Here is a 19,072-nt window from a genome sequence, read left to right as displayed (position 1 = left end):
CGCTTTAGTACGGAGTTCTGAAGGGATCCGATGCATTAGTGCTGGTATGATCGCACCCGTTGTATTAGTACTATTTTATTTAATTAATTCATCGTATTCTACACCTCATCGTTGATGGAATAATGCACGGATGACTACACGGCCACGTAATCCAACAAAATCGTAACTGTCGCCGTTCGTCCAATCAGACGCAGCCATACGATCGATCGAAATATGCCACGTGGTATACTACGACTCCGAATCTCGGCTTAGCCAAATGTGGAATGCCACGTGGTAGAACATGCGACACTTTCATTGAACGTACACGTGGGCCCACAGACATTCTTCGTGCAATTCGACCGACCATAACCACGCTCGACTGAAAATAAATTTAATAAAAAATTGAATTTATCGAAAAAAAGTGGGTGGGGTGCAACACGAGGACTTCCCCGGAGGTTACCCATCCTAGTACTGCTATAGCCCATACAGAAATCTGATGGGATCCAATGCATTAGTGCTGGTATGATCAAACCCGTAATATTTGCATTATTTTGTTTACTTAATCATCCTATCGAAACCTTGTTGTCGACAGAATAATACACGGATGACCACATAACCACGTGATATAACGAAATCATAACACGTCGTCGTTCACCCAGTCAGACGCAGCTTGACGGTCGATCGAAATGTACCACGTGGTATACTGCACCGCCGAATCTTGGCCCAAACGCATAACACCACGTGTCACAACTTGCTACAATATTTTCGAACGCACACGCGGGCCCACGGACCTTCTCCATGCAGTTTGATCAACCGTAACCCCGCCTCCCTGAAAAAAAAATTTGAATAAAGGAATTGAATTTACCAAAAATAAGTAAGAGGGGTACAACACGAAGACTTCCCAAAAAGTCACCCATCCTAGTACTACTCTCACCCAAACACCCTTAACTGCGGAGTTCTAATTGGATCTGGTGCCTTAGTGCTGGTATGGTAGAACCTATAGTATTTGCGCCATTTTATTTACTTAATTCATCCTATCCTACACCTCGCCGTCGACGGAATAATGCACGGATGACCACACGGCCACGTGATCCAACGAAATCGTAACGCGTAGCCGTTCGCCCGGTCAGACGCAGCCTTCCGGTCGATCGAAATATGCCACGTGGTATACTGCGACGCCGAATCTCGGCTCAGCCAAACGCGGAGCGCCACGTGTCACAACTTGCGACAGTTTCGCCGAACGCACGCGCGGGCCCACGGACCTTCTCCGTGCGGTTCGACCCACCGTAACCCCGCCCGACTGAAAAAAATTTAATAAGACAATTTAATTTACCGAAAAAAAAAGGTGGGAGGGGTGCAACACGAGGACTTCCCAGGAGGTCACCCATCCTAGTACTACTCTCGCCCAAGCACGCTTAACTGCGGAGTTCTGATGGGATCCGGTGCATTAGTGCTGGTATGATCGCACCCGTAGTATTTGCGCCATTTTATTTACTTAATTCATCCTATCCTACACCTCGCCGTCGACGGAATAATGCACGGATGACCACACGACCACGTGATCCAACGAAATCGTAACACGTCACCGTTCGCCCGGTCAGACGCAACCTTGCGGTCGATCAAAATATTCCACGTGGCATACTACGACCTCGAATCTCTGCTCAGCCAAACACGGAATGCCAAATGTCACAACTTGCAACAATTTCGTCGAATGCACACGAGGTCCCACGGACCTTATCCCTACTGTTCGACCCACCGTTACCCCTTCTGACTGAAAAAAAATTTAATAAAACAATTGAATTTATTGAAAAATATGGGAGGGGTGCAACACTTGGACTTCCTATGAGGTCACCCATCCTAGTACTACTCTCGCCCAAACATGCTTAACTGCGGAGTTCTGATTGAATCCGGTACATTAGTGTTGGTTTGATCGCACCCGTAGTATTTACACCATTTTATTTACTTAATTCATCCTATCTTACACCTCGTCGTCAATGGAATAATGCATGGATGACCACATGGCCATGTGATCCGACGAAATTGTAACACGTAGCAGCTCGCTCGGTCAAACTCAGCCTTACAGTCGATCAAGAAATGCTACGTGGTATACTGCGACGTCAAATCTTGCCTCAATCAAACGCAGAACACCACGTGTCACAACTTACAACAGTTTCACCGAATGCACTCGCGGGCTCACGGACCTTCTCTGTGCGGTTTGACCCACAATAATCTCGTCGACTGAAAAAATTTAATTAGACAATTAAATTTACTGAAAAAAAGTAGGAAAGGTGCAACACAAGGACTTCCTAGGAGGTCACCCATCCTAGTACTACTCTTACCCAAGCATGCGTAACTGTAGAGTTTTGATGGAATCTAGTGCATTAGTGCTGGTATGATCGCACTTGTAGTATTTACGCAATTTTATTTACTTAATTCATCGTATCCTACACCTCGCTGTCGACGGAATAATGCACGGATGACCTCACGACCACGGAATCAAATGAAATCGTAACACATCCCTGTTCGTCCAGTCAAAAGTTGGTTTACGATTGATTGAAATATGCCATGTGGTATATTGCGACACCGAATCTCATCTTAGCCAAACACGGAATGCCATGTGTCACAACTTGCAATAGTTTCGCCGGACGCACACGCAGTCTCACGGACCTTCTCCATTGAGTTCGACCCACCGTAACCCCGCCTGGTTGATAAAAATTTAATAAAACAATTGAATTTTTTGAAAAAAATGGGAGGGATGCAACACGAGGACTTCCCAGGAGGTCACCCATCCTAGTATTACTCTCGCCGAAATACACTTTACTGCGGAGTTCTGATGTGATTTGATGCATTAATGTTGGTATGAGTGCACCTGTAGTATTTGCGCTATTTTATTTACTTAATTCATCGTATCCTACACCTCGCCAATGATGGAATAAAGCACGGATGACCACACGGCCACGTGATCCAACGAAATCGCAACATGTGGTATAATACGATGCTGAATCTCGGCTCAACCAAACGCGGTACGCCACATGTCACAACTTACGTCAATTTCACCGAACGCATACTCCGGGCCCACGGACCTTCTCCATGCGGTTTTGACCCACCAAAGCCTCGTCCGATTGAAAAAATTATTAATAAAACAATTGAATTGACTGGGGGGTGCAACATGAGGACTTCCTAGGAGGTCACCTATCCTTGTACTACTCTCGTCCAAGCACACTTAACGACGGAGTTCTTATGAGATCCGGTGTATTAGTGTTGGTATAATCGCACCCATAATATTAGCGCCATTTTATTTATTTAATTCATCGTACCTTATATACCTCACCGTGGACGGAATAATGCACGGATGACCACACAGCCACATGATCCAACAAAATCATAGCACGTCGCCGTTTAGCAGGTCAAATGGAGCCTTACGATAGATCGAAATTTGCCACGAGGTATACTACGATGCAGAACTTGGCTCAGCCAAATGTGGAACGCCATGTGTGACAACTTCCGACAGTTTCACTGAACTGACACGCGGGCCCACGGATCTTCTTCGTGTGGTTCAACCAACTATAATCCCATCTGACTGAAAAAAAATTTGAATTGACCGAAAAAAATGGGAGGGGTGCAATACGAGAACTTCCCAGGAGGTCACCCATCTTACTATTACTCTCACCTAAGCACACTTAAATGCAAAGTTCTTATAGGATCCGATGTATTAGTGCTGGTATAATCGCACCCGTTATATTTGTGCCATTTTATTTACTTAATTCATTCTATCCTACACCTCGTCACCGACGGAATAATGCACGGATGACCACACGACGATGTAAGTAAAAGCGTCATTGATCTGCGGGGTGCGGATCCACTTTTTATTTTAGGTTTGGGAGTCGCCACCTAGTTATTACGGTCTAGGAACCAAATATTGACTCTAAATAGATAAAAACAACTAATCTATGAATAAAAAGAAACTATGGTCCGGAGATCATGTTACGGGGTTGGAAGGTGTTAGGCACCAACTCCACCCGACAAACGTCGGTCTCTACTATTTACAAAAAAGATTACATTGCTAAAAGACATAAAACCAATCAAAAAAATTAAGAACTATACTTAGATGATCGTAACGATTTGTTCCCTCAGAGCTCGCGGAGAGACTCCTCGTATGAGATTCTTTGTTTTGTTTCTGTCACTGAATCTACTTTTGATCTCCAAGTTGAGGTAACTAGATTTGAGTGGTTTTTATATTTTTTTAAGGGTTTCTGGGTGTTTTTTGAGTATAAGTTAGGGTTTGAATGATAGGTAGAGAGTTAGGGCTTCAAAACTAGGGTTTGGAGAAGGTTAGGGAGACTTTTTGACCTACTTTTTCTAGGGTTTATTTTGACCTGCGAAATTAGGTTGTGGAGGATCTATATTTATAGATTTTTTTAGGTAGAGTTGGTGTTGGATTAGGTCTCCTTTTAGATAAGGTGAATTAGGATTTTAACTTAAGTCTTATTTGATTGACTAAGTTTCTTTAGATTAGGGTTTTAATTAGGATTTTGACTTAAGTCTTATTTGATTGACTAGGGTTCTTTAGATTAGGGTTTTAATTCTTACGTACAATAAAAGAATATATTTTTTATTTTTGGATAACCCCTCTTAATTATATTTTAATTCTTTAGACCCTCAGATGGAAGGGTCTTTTAATAAATATCAGGGGACTCCACTTAAATAAGTGGGCAACCATTAACAATTTTGCCTCAGAGCTTGATTGATTGATTTAAAAATTTTAATTTTAATCAGGATTTCACTTTACGTTAATTAATGTTTGAATAATTAAGTTCAGAATTTTAAATTGTTAAAATTAAAAAATTACTACTTTACCCTCGAAGAGGACTTTTGCATTTCGAGGTCGTTTTATAACGTTTTGGGATGTTTTGGAATTGATTTTTTTGTAAAGAATTTAATGGGAGTATCGGTTTATGTCATTTATGAATTTTTGGTATGAAATAATCGTAGACCCTATGAGGGGCATTTTCACAATTTTATCAAAATTTGTGAAAATTGGCGAAACGGTTTATTTGATTTTAATTTGTTGTTTTATGTGTTCAAATGGATTTTCCTAAGCATAGTGTAGGCTTTAGGGACGCTTTTTTTATGTCAAGGGTATTTTGGTAATTTGATCATTTTTAATGATTTTTTTTTTCGTAAATCTTCATTTTGTCACAAAATGATGACTTCTATATGTTTTTGGGTCACATTTTCCTAGCGTAGTGTGATTTCTAAAATTTTGTTCGCTTAAGATACCTTATTTGAATTTCTGAAACATATCTAATAACAAACAAAAATATTGGAATATTCATCCATCATTGGGAACTGTCGCAATCGAGTTGATGAGTTGATTAATTAGACGAGTGCGAAAATGAGGTATTTACCAATGCCCCTATTTGGTAAAGGATTGAAGCAAACTAGATAGTAAATCTATTTTGGTAGATAGTGTGATATTCGAATGCCAAGGCTAATGATAGTTCATTTTACTGTCTGATTTAGCAATTCGTCAAAACGTTTGGATCTTTGAGGGTAAAAGTCTCATCGAACTTGTAGACACCCCATTTTTGCACTCGCTTGATTAATCAACTCGTCAACTTGATTGCAACAGTTCCCAATGATGGATGATATTCCAATATTGTATTTTGTTCCTAGATATGTTTCAGAAATTCGGATGAGGTATCTCAAACTAACAAAACTGTTGAAATCACGCTACGCTAGGATAATATGACCCGAAAAACATAGAAATCATCATTTTTCAGACAAAAAGAAGCTTTACGATAAAAATCACAAAAAAAATGATCAAATTACTAAAATACCCCTAACATCAAAACATCCTTAGATCCCACATCACGTTTAAGAAAACTCATTCAAATATATAAAATAACAAAATGAAATCAAAAAAACCATTTCTCCAATTTTTATCAAATTTGATAAAATTACGAAAATGCCCTTCATAAGGTTCACAATCATTTCACGCCAAAAAACTCATAAGTGACACAAACCGATAATCTCATCAAATTTCTTACGAAAAACTGATTCCAAAATATTTCAAAATATCAAAAAATGACTTTTCAATGCAAAAGTCCTCTTCGGGGGTAAAACGATAATTTTTTAGTTTTAACAATTTAAAATTTCAAAATTAATAATTAAAATATTAATTAATGTAAAGTGAAATCTTAATTAAAATTAAAAAAATTTAAACCAATCAATTAAACTCTCAGGCAAAATTGTTGATGGTTGCCCACTTATTTAAGTGGAGCCCCTGATATTTATTAAAATATCCCTCCATTTGGGGGCCTAAAGAATAAAAATATAATTAAGGGGGGTTCTCCAAAACCAAAAATATATTATTTCATTGTACGTAAGAATTAAAATCCTAATCTAAAGAAACCTAGTCAATCAAATAAGAATAAAGTCAAAATCCTAATTCATCTTATCTAAAAAGAGACCTAGTCAAACCCTAATTCTTCCAAAAAAAATTTATAAATAGGAGCCTCCACAATCTAATCTCGCAAGTCAAAATACACCCTAGAAAAAGTAGGTCAAAAAGTCTCCCTAACCTTCTCCAAACCCTAATTTTGAAGTCCTAACTCTTTACCTATCTTTCAAATTTTAGCTTTTACTCAAAAAACACCTAGAAACCTTTCAAAAATATACAGAAAACCTTCAAAAAAATAAAAAAAGTACTCAGATCTAGATACCTCAACTTGGAGATCAGAAGTAGATCTAGTGACGGAAACAAAGCAAGGAATCTCATACGAGGAGTCTCTCCGCCAGCTCTAAGGGAATAAATCGTTGCGATCATCTAGGTATACTTCTTATTTTTTTATTGGTTTTGGTCTTTTAACAATGTAATATTTATTGAAAATAGTAGAGACCGATGTTTGCCTGGCGGGGTTGGTGTCTAACACCTTTCAAACCCCATCCCAAGACCATAGTTTCTTTTTACTCTTAAATGGTTATTTTTGTCTATTTAGAGTCAATATTTGGTACCTAGACCGTAATAATTAGGTGACGACTCCCAAACCTAAAAAAAAAATGGATCTGCAACCCGTGGACGAGGACGCTTTTAGTGGCGACTCTACTGGGGATATTTTAAGGATCAGACTTGAAATAAAATCCTAAATTTTGGTGCATTACCAAATTGATCTAGTTTTTTATTTTATTTTGATTTGTTTATTTATTTATTTATTTTGACTTGATTGTGGATTATTTGTTTGATTTTTGAGTATTTTAGTTTGTTTGTTTTTTGTTCTATGATCCAATCAAGGGTCACTTTTGATTATCCTAAATAATTCAAGATTTCAAAGATCAATGAAATTAGGATGGAATGATGATAGTTGGGATGAGGAGCCCTGAATGTTTTTTTTATATATAATTTTTTTTTAATCAGTGTTGCTTTGCATAATGCATGGTTAGTTTTTTTTCCTTTCTTTTCTCAATTTGGGTATGATAAATGGTATTAAAGAAAAAGAGAAAAAAAAAAGAATTTTTATGCTCCTATCAGTAACAATAAAAAATTCTATTGTGCGTGATAAGAAAAGATTTCCAAAAAAATATCATAAAAAAATAAATAAAAACCCAATGTAACTTTGCGTGGGGTGCTGTTAGCAAAAGGGTAATTTTTATTTCTTCTCATCTGTGTGTGAAGAAGGGGGCAGCAAAAGGAGAGGGACGTCTCTCTCTCTCTAATAATTTCCAAGCTTTATTCTGTCCATCAACAAATCTTTGCAACACGATGTTTTTGGTCGCAAACGAAGATTTTCAACACATTTTGCATGTGTTGAACACTAACGTTGATGAGAAACAAAAAATCATGTTCGCTCTGACCTCTATTGAGAATATTGGGAAGAAATTCACTAATATCGTCTACAAGAAGGCTGATGTCGACATGAACAAAAGGGCTGGTAAATTATCTGCAGCGGAGCTTGAGAACCTCATGGTGATCATTGCAAACCATCGATAGTTCAAAGTCCCCCGACTAGTTTTTGAATAGGAAGAGGGATTACAAAGATGGGCTGGTTGTTTACAATCGCAAGGGAATTTTTAGTACAGCTCGTGTTTGGTGGATGTTCCGAGTGTTTGGGCATGATAGAGCTTGGGCATTAGATGGAGGTTTGCCACAATGGTGCGCTTCAGGATTTGGTTGCATCTAGTGTTTCTAGAGACACTGTTTTGAAAGTTAGTGCTGCGAGTGACGCAATAGAGAAGTTTATTTTTTCTGAATCTGAATTAGGAAGGTTAGTTGTTGTTTTGTTGGTAACGAGCTTCTTAAGAAAAAAAACAATTAAAAAAGGAGACCTTGATCGAGGTCCGAGTTAGACTCGATCAAGCTATGTTCGTTGGGTTACAAGTTTGTTTTATACCTCAAGAGTCGTTTGAAAAGAAACCCAAAAAAAATTAGGTGGTCGTATATCCTTTGACAACAAGATCACAAAACAGAAAAAAAATATAACTGTGTATGCGGTCAATGGAAAAAAAGAAAATAAAAAAAAACTTGCTGGCAGCAACATGTATAAAAAGAAAATTTTTGAGTTGTGTGTTGCTGACAACAACATATATTTAAAAAATAAAAAAAATAAAAAAAATAAAAACAAGAGTTTTTTTAGTCATGAGTCTTGTTGGCAGCAACATGAAACTTTTTTTTAAAAAATTTACGACTATTGGCAGCCCTCTCTGTGGCTAAGGAGAATTTTTTTTTTTCCACACCGATTTTTCCTTATATTACCTCAATTAAAAGCATTTGTTTAATGACTCACATAAAAATTGGGGTGGCATTAGTAAAAGATGGTATGACAATAATGGCTCACTTGTTGGTTACATGAATTTCTTTTTAGACTTGTTTTTTAGTTTTCTTTAGTAGTTAAAAAAAAAATAATCTCCTAATCTCATCGAATGCCATTCTATCATTAATTCAATGTTCTATCATCAATTCAAATATTGTTAGAATCTCGATTTGTTTTGGGTTGCACATAGCGATCCTTGATTGGACCATAGATAATAAAAAAAATCTTTAAAAAAAAATTTGTGCCTGTTTCTATGTTGGATCTGATTGATTATTTTTTGTGTTATATCCTGATTGATTTTTTATCTAATATGCCATGATCTGATTGATATATTTTTATGATGTGCATGCTTTGATCTCGAACTTAATGTTATGAATTTTTATATTTCTTGATCAATATTTATTTGATATCCATACTTTTATGATTTGATCTGGCCCATAGGCCCTTTTATCGGAAAAACGCCTTAGGAACACCCCATCCTATTTTGCATACACCACTGGCACGTTTATTTTGTTGCATTACACGCTTACATGTCCGTTATAGCCAACGTGGCACTAGTGTGTGGCCCAGTCTCCTCGGAGATGCGACGTCATTTATGAAAATCACAACTCCATTCACGTACTTTAGGGTATATAAAACTAGGGCATCAGTACCATTTGATCAGGTGACACTGAAAGGTATATCGATGCACCCATGCTGGAGCGACCTGAGCCTTTGTCCTATTGTAAGCCGTACAGTCACATGTCCTGATTACCAACGTAATACAATACGTGGTTGGTCCCCACACGGATGCTAAATCATTTATGAAAGCTACAAGCCGAGACTTTACCTATACGGTATTCAAAGCTAATGTAAGTTCACCAATTGCACTTCTTGGTTAAAATTAGTGCCTAAGCGAGATCATATCCTGATGTACTACGGTACAAGGGGATAGACTACATCTATTCTAGACGAGAGGTGACTTAAGAGTGCCCTTGGTCAACATTGTGCGCCATCTCTCAATTGGGGATTAAACTGACTGCTTTTAACTTCAGAGATTTTGGGTTGGAGTCTTACATTATCACCTATATGGTGTAGCAAATGAAGTCACCACGTGCCATTTGATTGAGCACACTCGAAAGGTATATAGGTGCACTTGAGCAAGGATGGCAGGATAAATTGCATTGCATGTAGTAAACCTAGAGTCTAGGAACCTTCCTATAGGTCACGATCCAAACCAACTATGGGTGTTTCCAGGTTGCTCTATTTAATCCAATCAACAGGTAAGTGGACAGACCGATCTAGACCGTTCAAACTAAACCCACAATGTCGGTCCGATCTAATGTGTGAAATGTAAATCAATTGGGCCAATCGACAAATGGATGAAACTGATCAACACCAAACTGCTTGGACCAATTGGTTTTATTTTCAAAGATTCAGACTATTTTATACCGAAAAGAGTTGATCTTATGGTCAAATTAATTTGTCTGATTAAATGTCCAATCCCAATCAGGGGCAGACCTGTGACTAACCTTTATCACATTTGTGGCTATTATAGACTTATAGTGCATTTGGATTCGATGTTTTCCACCAGACTTAGGCTAATTTATATCAAATTTTTAATCATGTGATTTAGAATCAAACCTTCAGAATCAATGGTTAATCTTAGGTGTACTTCTACTCAGGTAATAATTACCCCCAAATGTTCTAAATTGTTATCTGTACCACTTTGGATCCGTGTCAAAGGAGACATCAAGCCAAAGTACCAATAGTAAGTCCATGTGGTCTAACCCTGCACCATAGTATTATGTCCCTCCACCCAGAAGGACCTCCCTATTTGGTAGATAACTGTCCCTGAGTTTTCTTTTAGTTTCAATCTAGTTTTCGTCAGTCTTTAAATTTAGTTAGTTGTTTCAGTTACGTTAGTCTTTCTTTAATTTTTGAGTTTTAGTCGAGTTTGTTAGTCTATGTTTTTTAATACCAATAAAATATAGAAGTTTTTAATTATCATGCGTGTAATAATGATGTGAACATAAAATTTTACATGAGGAATGCCTCAAAGCTCACTAATCAAATTTGATAAATATTGGAGTTAAAGAGTACACTCAAGAAATCTAAATTGATACAACATTATCCTCAAGGGAATATGAGAGAATAATAAACTAACTTGAGAAATTCAACAACGTTCCTACATGGTCTCATGAGAATATAAAGTCAAAGGTGAATTTAAAATCAAAGATTATCGATCGAGAATGATGTAGTTGAAATCATTGACAAAGGTACAAAGATCTGCAAGAAGGGATCCATCATGTTTTTCATTGGAGAAAGAAAACTTCTCATTTACAAAAGAATATGAAGTTTTCTTCGAAGTTTGGAAAGGGTTGAACAAGTCAATGTTAAATACAAAGAATTCAATGCCACTCAATTTTGTAGAAGAAGACTGAAGAGTATTCATTCTCAAAAGAAGACCTTACTCGACAGAGCAATCTAGATACTAAGTTTTAGAAACTTTGACAAAATCAAGTAGCATTTCTCTAAAGGAGGTCTTCTTTGGTCAAACAATTTTCCTATTTTACCAAGAAAATGATAACCTTCTCTAGCCCTTTTACAGTCTTTAAAGAATTAATAGTCTCTTCTTTCTAAATCACACCAACTAACCTCGGGAAGGAAGTCTAGGTATGACCTACGTTTTGACCTGATCCCAAAAGAGAAAAGTAATATTTGGGGTACGTAGGCAACTTGAAAAGTTATTTCAGGCCCGGTTACGTAAAAAAATTGATTCTCTTAATAAAAGTGTCATTCAAATGAAAATCCCCTATGGAAAGGTAAAAAAAAAATGCCAAACTAGGGGCATTAGAAAAATTGACAGAATTTATAGAAAGAATGCCAAACTAGGGGTATTAGAAAAAAAGAATATCAGATTAGGGGTATTTTGGGAAAGTTGAACTTTTATACCTTTTTTTTCTAAATCATGTCTTAAGCTCACCTACTAAGTCCTCCTGAATGCTCGGTTAAGGTACAGGGAACTATAACGTTGAAAAGAGAAGCCCGTTAGGTTGAAAACTTGAAAAGGCAACCCAGAAAAAAATTAGGGTACACAAAAAAAGAAAAATCTTATTGAGAAGAAAAAGTCAAAAGGAAGTTGTTGAGTTGGTTATTCAAGATCAACAGAAAAAAATAGAAGCCTGCTAAGTCGAAAATCCAAAAAGACGACTTAGGCATAAATTAGGGCATAACCATAAAAAAAGAAGGCCTGTTAGGTTGAAAACTTGAAAAAGCAACCTAGGAAAAAATCAAGGCATCATCAGAAAAAAAATATATAGCCCGCTAGATTGAAAGCTTGAAGAGACGATCTAGGCAAAAATTAAGGCATCATCAAATAGGGGGAAAAGTCTCATTAAGAAGAAAAATTCAGAAGGAAGCTTGTGTGGAAACTAGGAAATGCAGAACCATTCAAGCCACAACATTCGATGAAAATAATGTTGAAGTTGAAGAAACTCAGAAGCAATCTTGAACATTATAAGATCTTTAAGAGTAAGTTTACTTGTCCAAATGGTCGTCAAAGGGAAGTGTAGAACCATCGACCACTTTGAAGAGAAAGATCTTTTATTCTAATAATTATCAAGAATTTAAGTCCAGCTCAATCATTTTTCAAAGGAAATTTAAAAAGAAAATGATCAAATTGCAAATATGATAATCTTAAGAGTCTTGAAAATTTAAAGGAATGACGATTCCTCAGTCTGTCATATATCAGATTCCATAGTTGCTCGTTCATATTTTTCGAGTGTAATCCAGTCCATCAATTTTGTAGTCAAGTTCCAGTTAAAGCCAACCTTGAAACTAGGGGCATTTTTTAAAGTCATTGTGATTCTAAAGTTTTGTTCTTAATTACATGATAAAGAGAAAAATCTTACAAAAAACTTAAAAGTCCAGTGAAATCCAATGATAATTATGAATCTAGATGCATGATAAACCAATAAAGAATCGATCTTTCAAACTTTGAGCTCGATAATACCGAGTCTTTAACTAATTTTAGCCCGAGAAGCGTGGCTCTAATAAGTTTGAGTATGAGAAATGAGACTCTGACTTTTTTTAATCATAGAATGAGGAGGTTTTTTGAAGTGCCTACAAACCTTAACCCGAGAAACGTGGCTCTAATAAGTTCGAGTCCAAGATATGAGACTCTGACTTTTTTAAATCATAGAATAAGTAAGTTTTTTGAAGTATCTACAAACCTTAGCCCAAGAAACGTGGCTCCAATAAGTTCGACTCTGAGAAATGAGACTCCGACTTTTTTGAATCATAGAATGAATAGATTTTTTGAAGTGCCTACAAACCTTAGCCCGAGAAACGTGGCTTCAATAAGTTTGACTTTGAGAAATGAGATTCAAACTTTTTTTGAATCATAGAATGAATAGGTTTTTTGTGCGCCTACAAACCTTAGTTAGAGTCCGAGAAACGAGATTCCACCTTTGTTTGAATCATAAAATGAATTAAATGGATTGTTTAAGTTCCTCTAAACCTTAGTCAAAGTTCGAGAAACGAGACTCTGACTTTTTTGAATCATAGAATGAATTAACAAGATTGTTTAAGTTCTTGTAAACCTTAGCTAGAGTCCGAGAAACAAGACTCCAACTTTATTTGAGTCATAAAATGAATTAACAGGATTGTTTAAGTTCATGTAAACCTTAGCCAGAATCCGAGAAACGAGACTCCAACTTTGTTTGAATCATAGAATGACTTAACGGGATTATTTAAGTTCTTGTAAACCTCAGTTCAAGTCCGAGAAACGAGATTCCAACTTGAATAGGATTTTTTAAGTTCCTACAAACTTTAGCCTGAGAATCGTGGCTCTAATAAGCTCTAGTTCGATAAATGAGACTCAAAATTTTTGAACTCTAAAAAATGAATTTCGATTAGATGTAATGAAGTTTCTACATCACCTATCTCGTGTGATTGTTGTCATTGCGTATGTGCATTTTAATTTGAATTATGATTGTCAGTGAGAGAAGATCTCTAAGACCTGATATTTGTGGTTATGAAAGAGAGTTTATTTTCAATGATCCGATAGAATACTCAGTAGGTATCACCCATTGCACATACGTGCACTTTTTGATTAGTCAGGGAGAACTTTCCAAAATTCAAGAATCTAACATCGTCAGTGAGTGTTCAGGCTCGAAGACCTGACATACCTTTAGTTCAGGGAGAGTTTTACCTTCAGGGATCCGAATGTTCTAACGAATTGCTAAATCAAGCTGCAAAATGAACTGTCACTAGCTTTAGCATTTGAATATCGCACTATCTACCAGAATATATTTGCTATCTAGTTTGCTTCAACCCTCTGCCAAAGAGGGACATCTGTAGACACCCCATTTTTGTACTCGCCTGATTAATCAACTCGTCAACCTGATTGCGACGGTTTCCAATAATGGATGATATTCCAATGTTCTATTTTGTTCCTAGATATATTTTAGAAATTCAGATGAGGTATCTCAAACTAACAAAACTGTAAAAATCACGCTATCCTAAGAAAATATGACCCAAAAAACATAAAAATCATCATTTTTAGACAAAAAGAAGCTTTACGATAAAAATTACTAAAAAATGATCAAATTACCAAAATACCCCTAACATCAAAACATCCTTAGATCCCACATCACGTTTAGAAAAATTCATTCGAATACATAAATAATATAATGAAATCAAATATATCATTTTATCAATTTTCACCAAATTCAACAAAATTATGAAAAACCCCTCATAAGGTTCACAATCATTTCATGTAAAAATTCATAAGTGAGACAAACTAATAAACTCATCAAATTCCTTACGAAAAATCAATTCCAAAACATTCCAAAATATCAAAAAATGACTTTTCAATGCAAAAGTCATCTTCGAGGGAAAAATGACAATTTTCTAATTTTAATAATTTAAAATTTCAAAATTAATAATTAAAATATTAGTTAATGTAAAGTGAAATTCTAATTAAAATTAAAATTTTTTAAACCAATCAATCAAGCTCTCAGGCAAATTGTTGATGGTTGCCCACTTATTTAAGTGGAGCCCTCTGATATTTATTAAAAGACCTCTCTATCTAGGGGCCTAAAGAATTCAAATATAATTAAGGGGATTTCTCCAAAAATCAAAAATATATTCTTTCATTGTACGTAAGAATTAAAATTCTAATTTAAAGAAACCTAGTCAATCAAATAAGCCTTAAGTCAAAATCCTAATTCACCTTATCTAAAAGAAAACCTAGTCAAACCCTAATTCTTCCAAAAAAATCTATAAATAGGAGGCTCCACAACCTAATCTCGCAGGTCAAAATACACCCTAGAAAAAGTAGGTCAAAATGTCTCCCTAACCTTCTCTAAACCTTAATTTTGAAGTCCAAACTCCTTACCTATCATTCAAACCATAGCTTTTACTCAAAAAACACCCAGAAGCCTTTCAAAAACATATAAAAAGCCTTCAAAAAACACAGAAAATACTCAGATCTAGATACCTCAACTTGGAGATTAGAAGTAGATCCAGTGACAGAAATAAAATAAGGAATCTCATTCGAAGAGTCTCTCTGCCAGCTCTAAGGGAACAAATCGTTGCGATCATCTAGGTATACTTCTTATTTTTTATTGGTTTTAAGTTTTGTAGCAATGTAAACTTTTTGGGAATAGTAGAGATCGGTGTTTGTCGGACGGGATTGGTGCCTAATACCTTCCAACCCCGTAACGTGATCCCCGGAGCATAGTTTCTTTTTATTCGTAGATTAGTTATTTTTGTCTATTTAGAGTCAATATTTGATTCCTAAATCGTAATAACTAGGTGATAACTCCCAAACCTAAAAAAAAAGTGGATCCACAACCCGCGAATCAATGGTGCTTTCAGAACTAAAGGTATGTCAAGTCCTCGAGCCTGAACTCTCACTAACGATATCAGATCCTTGAATTTTGGAAAATTCTTCCTGATTAATCAAAAGTGCACATGTGTGTAGTGGGTGATGCCTACTAAGTATTCTATCGGATCATTGAGAATAAACTTTCCTCGATAATCACAAATGTCAAGTCTTAGAGATCTTTTCTCGGTGACGATGATGATTCAAATTTAAATGCACATACGCAATGAAAACAATCACACGAGATAGGTGATGTAGAAACTCCATTAAAATCTATCGAAATTCTTTTTTAGAGTTCAAAAAAAATTTGAATCTCATTTATCAGACTTGGGCTTATTGGAGCCATGCTTCCCGGGTTAAGGTTTGAAGGAACTTAAAAAATCCCATTCAAGTTGGAGTCTCGTTTTTCAGACTAGGACTGAGGTTTACAGGAAATTAAACAATCTTATTAATTCATTTTATAATTCAAATAAAGCTGGAGTCTCGTTTCTTAGACTCTGACTAAGGTTTAAAGGAACTGAAACAATCTCATTAATTCATTTTATGATTAAAACAAAGCTAAACTCTCATTTCTTAGACTCTAACTAAGGTTTACAGAAACTTAAACAATCCTGTTAATTCATTCTATGATTCAAATAAAGTTAGAGTCTCGTTTCTCGGACGCTAGCTAAGATTTACATGAACTTAAATTATCCTGTTAATTCATTCTATGATTCAAATAAAGCTGGAGTCTCGTTTCTCGGACTCTAATTAAGGTTTATAGGAACTTAAACAATCCTGTTAATTCATTCTATGATTTAAAAAAGTTAGAGTCTCATTTCTCAGACTCTGACTAAGGTTTACAGGAACTTAAACAATCCTGTTAATTCATTCTATGATTCAAACAAAATTAGAATCTCGTTTCTCGAATTCTAACTAAAGTTTGTAGGCACTTAAAAAAACCTACTTATTCTATGATTCAAAAAAAATTCGGAGTCTCATTTCTCGGACTAGAACTTATTAAAGCCACACTTCTCGGGCTAAGGTTTGCAGGCACTTCAAGAAACCTACTCATTCTATGATTCAAAAAAAGTCAGAGTCTCATTTCTCGGATTCGAACTTATTGGAGCCATGCTTCTCAGGCTAAGGTTTGTAGGCACTTCAAAAAACCTATTCATTCTATGATTCAAAAAAATCGGAGTCTCGTTTCTCAGACTCTAACTTATTAGAGTCACGCTTCTCGGGCTAGGGTTTGTAGGCACTTCAAAAAATCTACTCATTCTATGATTTAAAAAAAGTTGGAGTCTCATTTCTCGGACTCGAACTTATTGAAGTCAAGCTTCTCGGACTAAGGTTTGCAGGCACTTCAAAAAACCTACTCATTATATAATTTAAAAAAGTTAGAGTCTCGTTTCTCAAACTCGAACTTATTAGAGCCACACTTCTCGGGCTAAAATTAGTTAAAGACTCGGTATTATCGAGCTCAAAGTTTGAAAGATTAGGCCTTTATTGACTTATTATGCATTTGGATTCATAATTATCATTGGGCTTCGCCAGTATTTTAGACTTTTAATAGGATTTTCTTTTTGATCATATGATTAAGAATGAAAACTTTGGAATCACAGTTATTCTAAAAAATGCCCTTATTTCAAGGTTGGCTTCTAACTGAAACTTGACTATGAAACTGATGAAATGGATTGCACTTAGAAAATATGAATGGGCAACTATGGACTCTGATATATGACAGACAGAAGAATTGACATTCCTTTAAATTCAAGACTCTTAAGATTATCATATGTGCAATAAGGAATTTGGTCAATTTCTTTTGAGAAATACTTAAGCTGAGCTTAAAATCTTGATGATTATTAGAATAGAAGATCTTTTTTTTCAAAGTGGTCAATGGTTCTACATTTTTCTTTGGCGAGCCCTTGAACCAGTAAACATATTCTTAACTATCCTACAATGTTCAAAATGGCTTCTGAGTTTTGTCGAATTCAACATTATTTGTGTCGAATGTTGTGGCATGAATGATCCTACATTTCCTAGTCTCTACACAAGCTTCTTTTTAAAATTTTCTTATTGATGAGACATTTTTCCCTATTTGATAATGTCCTAATTTTTGTCTAGATCACCTCTTCAGATTTTCAATTTAACAGGTTTTGTTTCTCTTTTTTTGATGATGCCTTGATTTTTACCTAAGTTGTCTTTTCAAGTTTTCAACCTAACAGGCCTTCCTTTTTTATAGTTATGCCCTAACTTTTACCTAAGTCGCCCTTTCAGGTTTTCGACTTAGCGGACTTTTTTGTCTCGATGATCTTGAATAACCAACTCAACAACTTCCTTTTGACTTGTTCTTCTCAATATGATTTTGTCTTTTTTGTTTGCCTTAATTTTTTTCTAGGTCACCTTTTCAGGTTTTCACCTAACGAGCTTCTCTTTCCAACTTATTGGTTCCCTGCACCTTAATCGAGTCAATTAGCATTCAAGAGGACTTAATAGGTGGGTTTAGGACATGATTTAGAAAGAAAATGTATAAAGGCTCAACTTTCCTAAAATGCCCCTAGTCTGATATTCTTTTTTTTTCTAATACCCCTAGTTTGGCATTCTTTTTTGTAAATTCTTTTGACTTTTTTTTAATGCTCTTATTTTGGCATTATTTTTTTTTTCTGTCAATTCTTTTTATTCTCTCTTTTTTAATGTCCCTAGTTTGGCATTCTTTTCTTTTAAATCTTTCAATAGGGAATTTTCCTTTTGGATGACACTTTTCTTAAGAGAATATATTTTTTTTTGTGACCGGGCCTGAAGTAACTTCTCAGGTTGCCTACGTATCCCAAATATTTATTTTCTCTTTTGGGATCAGGTCAAAATGTAGTTCATACAAGAATTCCCTCCTAATGTTGGTTGGTGTGGTTTAGAAAGAAAAGGCTATTAATTTTTTTAGAGGTTACAAGGAGCTAAAGAAGAAGGTTTTCTTTTCTTGGTAAGACAGGAAAATAGTTCGACCAAAAGAAGGCCTCCTTTGGTGAAATACTATTTGATTTGGTTAAGGTTTTAGGAATTTGATGTCTTGATTACTTTGTCAAGTAAGTTTTTCTTTTGAGAAGGAGTAATCTTCAGTTTTTTCTGAGAAAGAGTAATCTTCAGTCTTTTTTTGATAAGGAGTAATCTTCAGTCTTCTTTTATGAAGTTGAGTGTGATTAAGTTCTTTGTATTTGACATTGACAAGTTCAACCCTTTCCAAACTTCAAAAAAAATCTTATATTCTTTTACGAATGAGAAGTTTTCTCTCTTGAGTGAAAAACATGATAAATCCCTTCTTGCAGATCTTAACACCTTTGTTGATGGTATCAACTACATCATTTTTGACCGATAATCTTTGATTTTGAAGTTCACCCGTCATTTTATGCCTCGATCTATATTTGGTGCAATCTAT

At 35.6% G+C, this 19,072-nt stretch overlaps 1 non-coding gene and 5 pseudogenes across 1 annotated transcript; all 6 read right to left on the bottom strand.

The window, feature by feature from the left end:
* Window positions 1-859: 859 nt before the first annotated feature.
* LOC147381046 (5S ribosomal RNA) lies at window positions 860-978 on the bottom strand (annotated as a pseudogene).
* Window positions 979-1,330: 352 nt separating this feature from the next.
* Window positions 1,331-1,449, bottom strand: LOC147381045 (5S ribosomal RNA). The gene has a single exon (XR_015174814.1). It is a non-coding gene; the product is annotated as a 5S ribosomal RNA (ribosomal RNA).
* A 349-nt stretch (window positions 1,450-1,798) lies between these two features.
* LOC147381044 (5S ribosomal RNA) lies at window positions 1,799-1,917 on the bottom strand (annotated as a pseudogene).
* Window positions 1,918-2,264: 347 nt separating this feature from the next.
* Window positions 2,265-2,383, bottom strand: LOC147381043 (5S ribosomal RNA; annotated as a pseudogene).
* Window positions 2,384-3,138: 755 nt separating this feature from the next.
* LOC147381042 (5S ribosomal RNA) lies at window positions 3,139-3,257 on the bottom strand (annotated as a pseudogene).
* A 338-nt stretch (window positions 3,258-3,595) lies between these two features.
* LOC147381041 (5S ribosomal RNA) lies at window positions 3,596-3,714 on the bottom strand (annotated as a pseudogene).
* Between the last annotated feature and the right edge of the window lie 15,358 nt (window positions 3,715-19,072).

The sequence above is a fragment of the Akebia trifoliata genome, unplaced genomic scaffold (assembly GCF_017979445.1).
Source record: "Akebia trifoliata isolate Shusen 1 unplaced genomic scaffold, ASM1797944v1 Contig00805, whole genome shotgun sequence".
Taxonomy (NCBI): domain Eukaryota; kingdom Viridiplantae; phylum Streptophyta; class Magnoliopsida; order Ranunculales; family Lardizabalaceae; genus Akebia; species Akebia trifoliata.
Note: the sequence above shows the minus strand (reverse complement) of the source record. Positions and strands in the feature narration are given on the sequence as shown.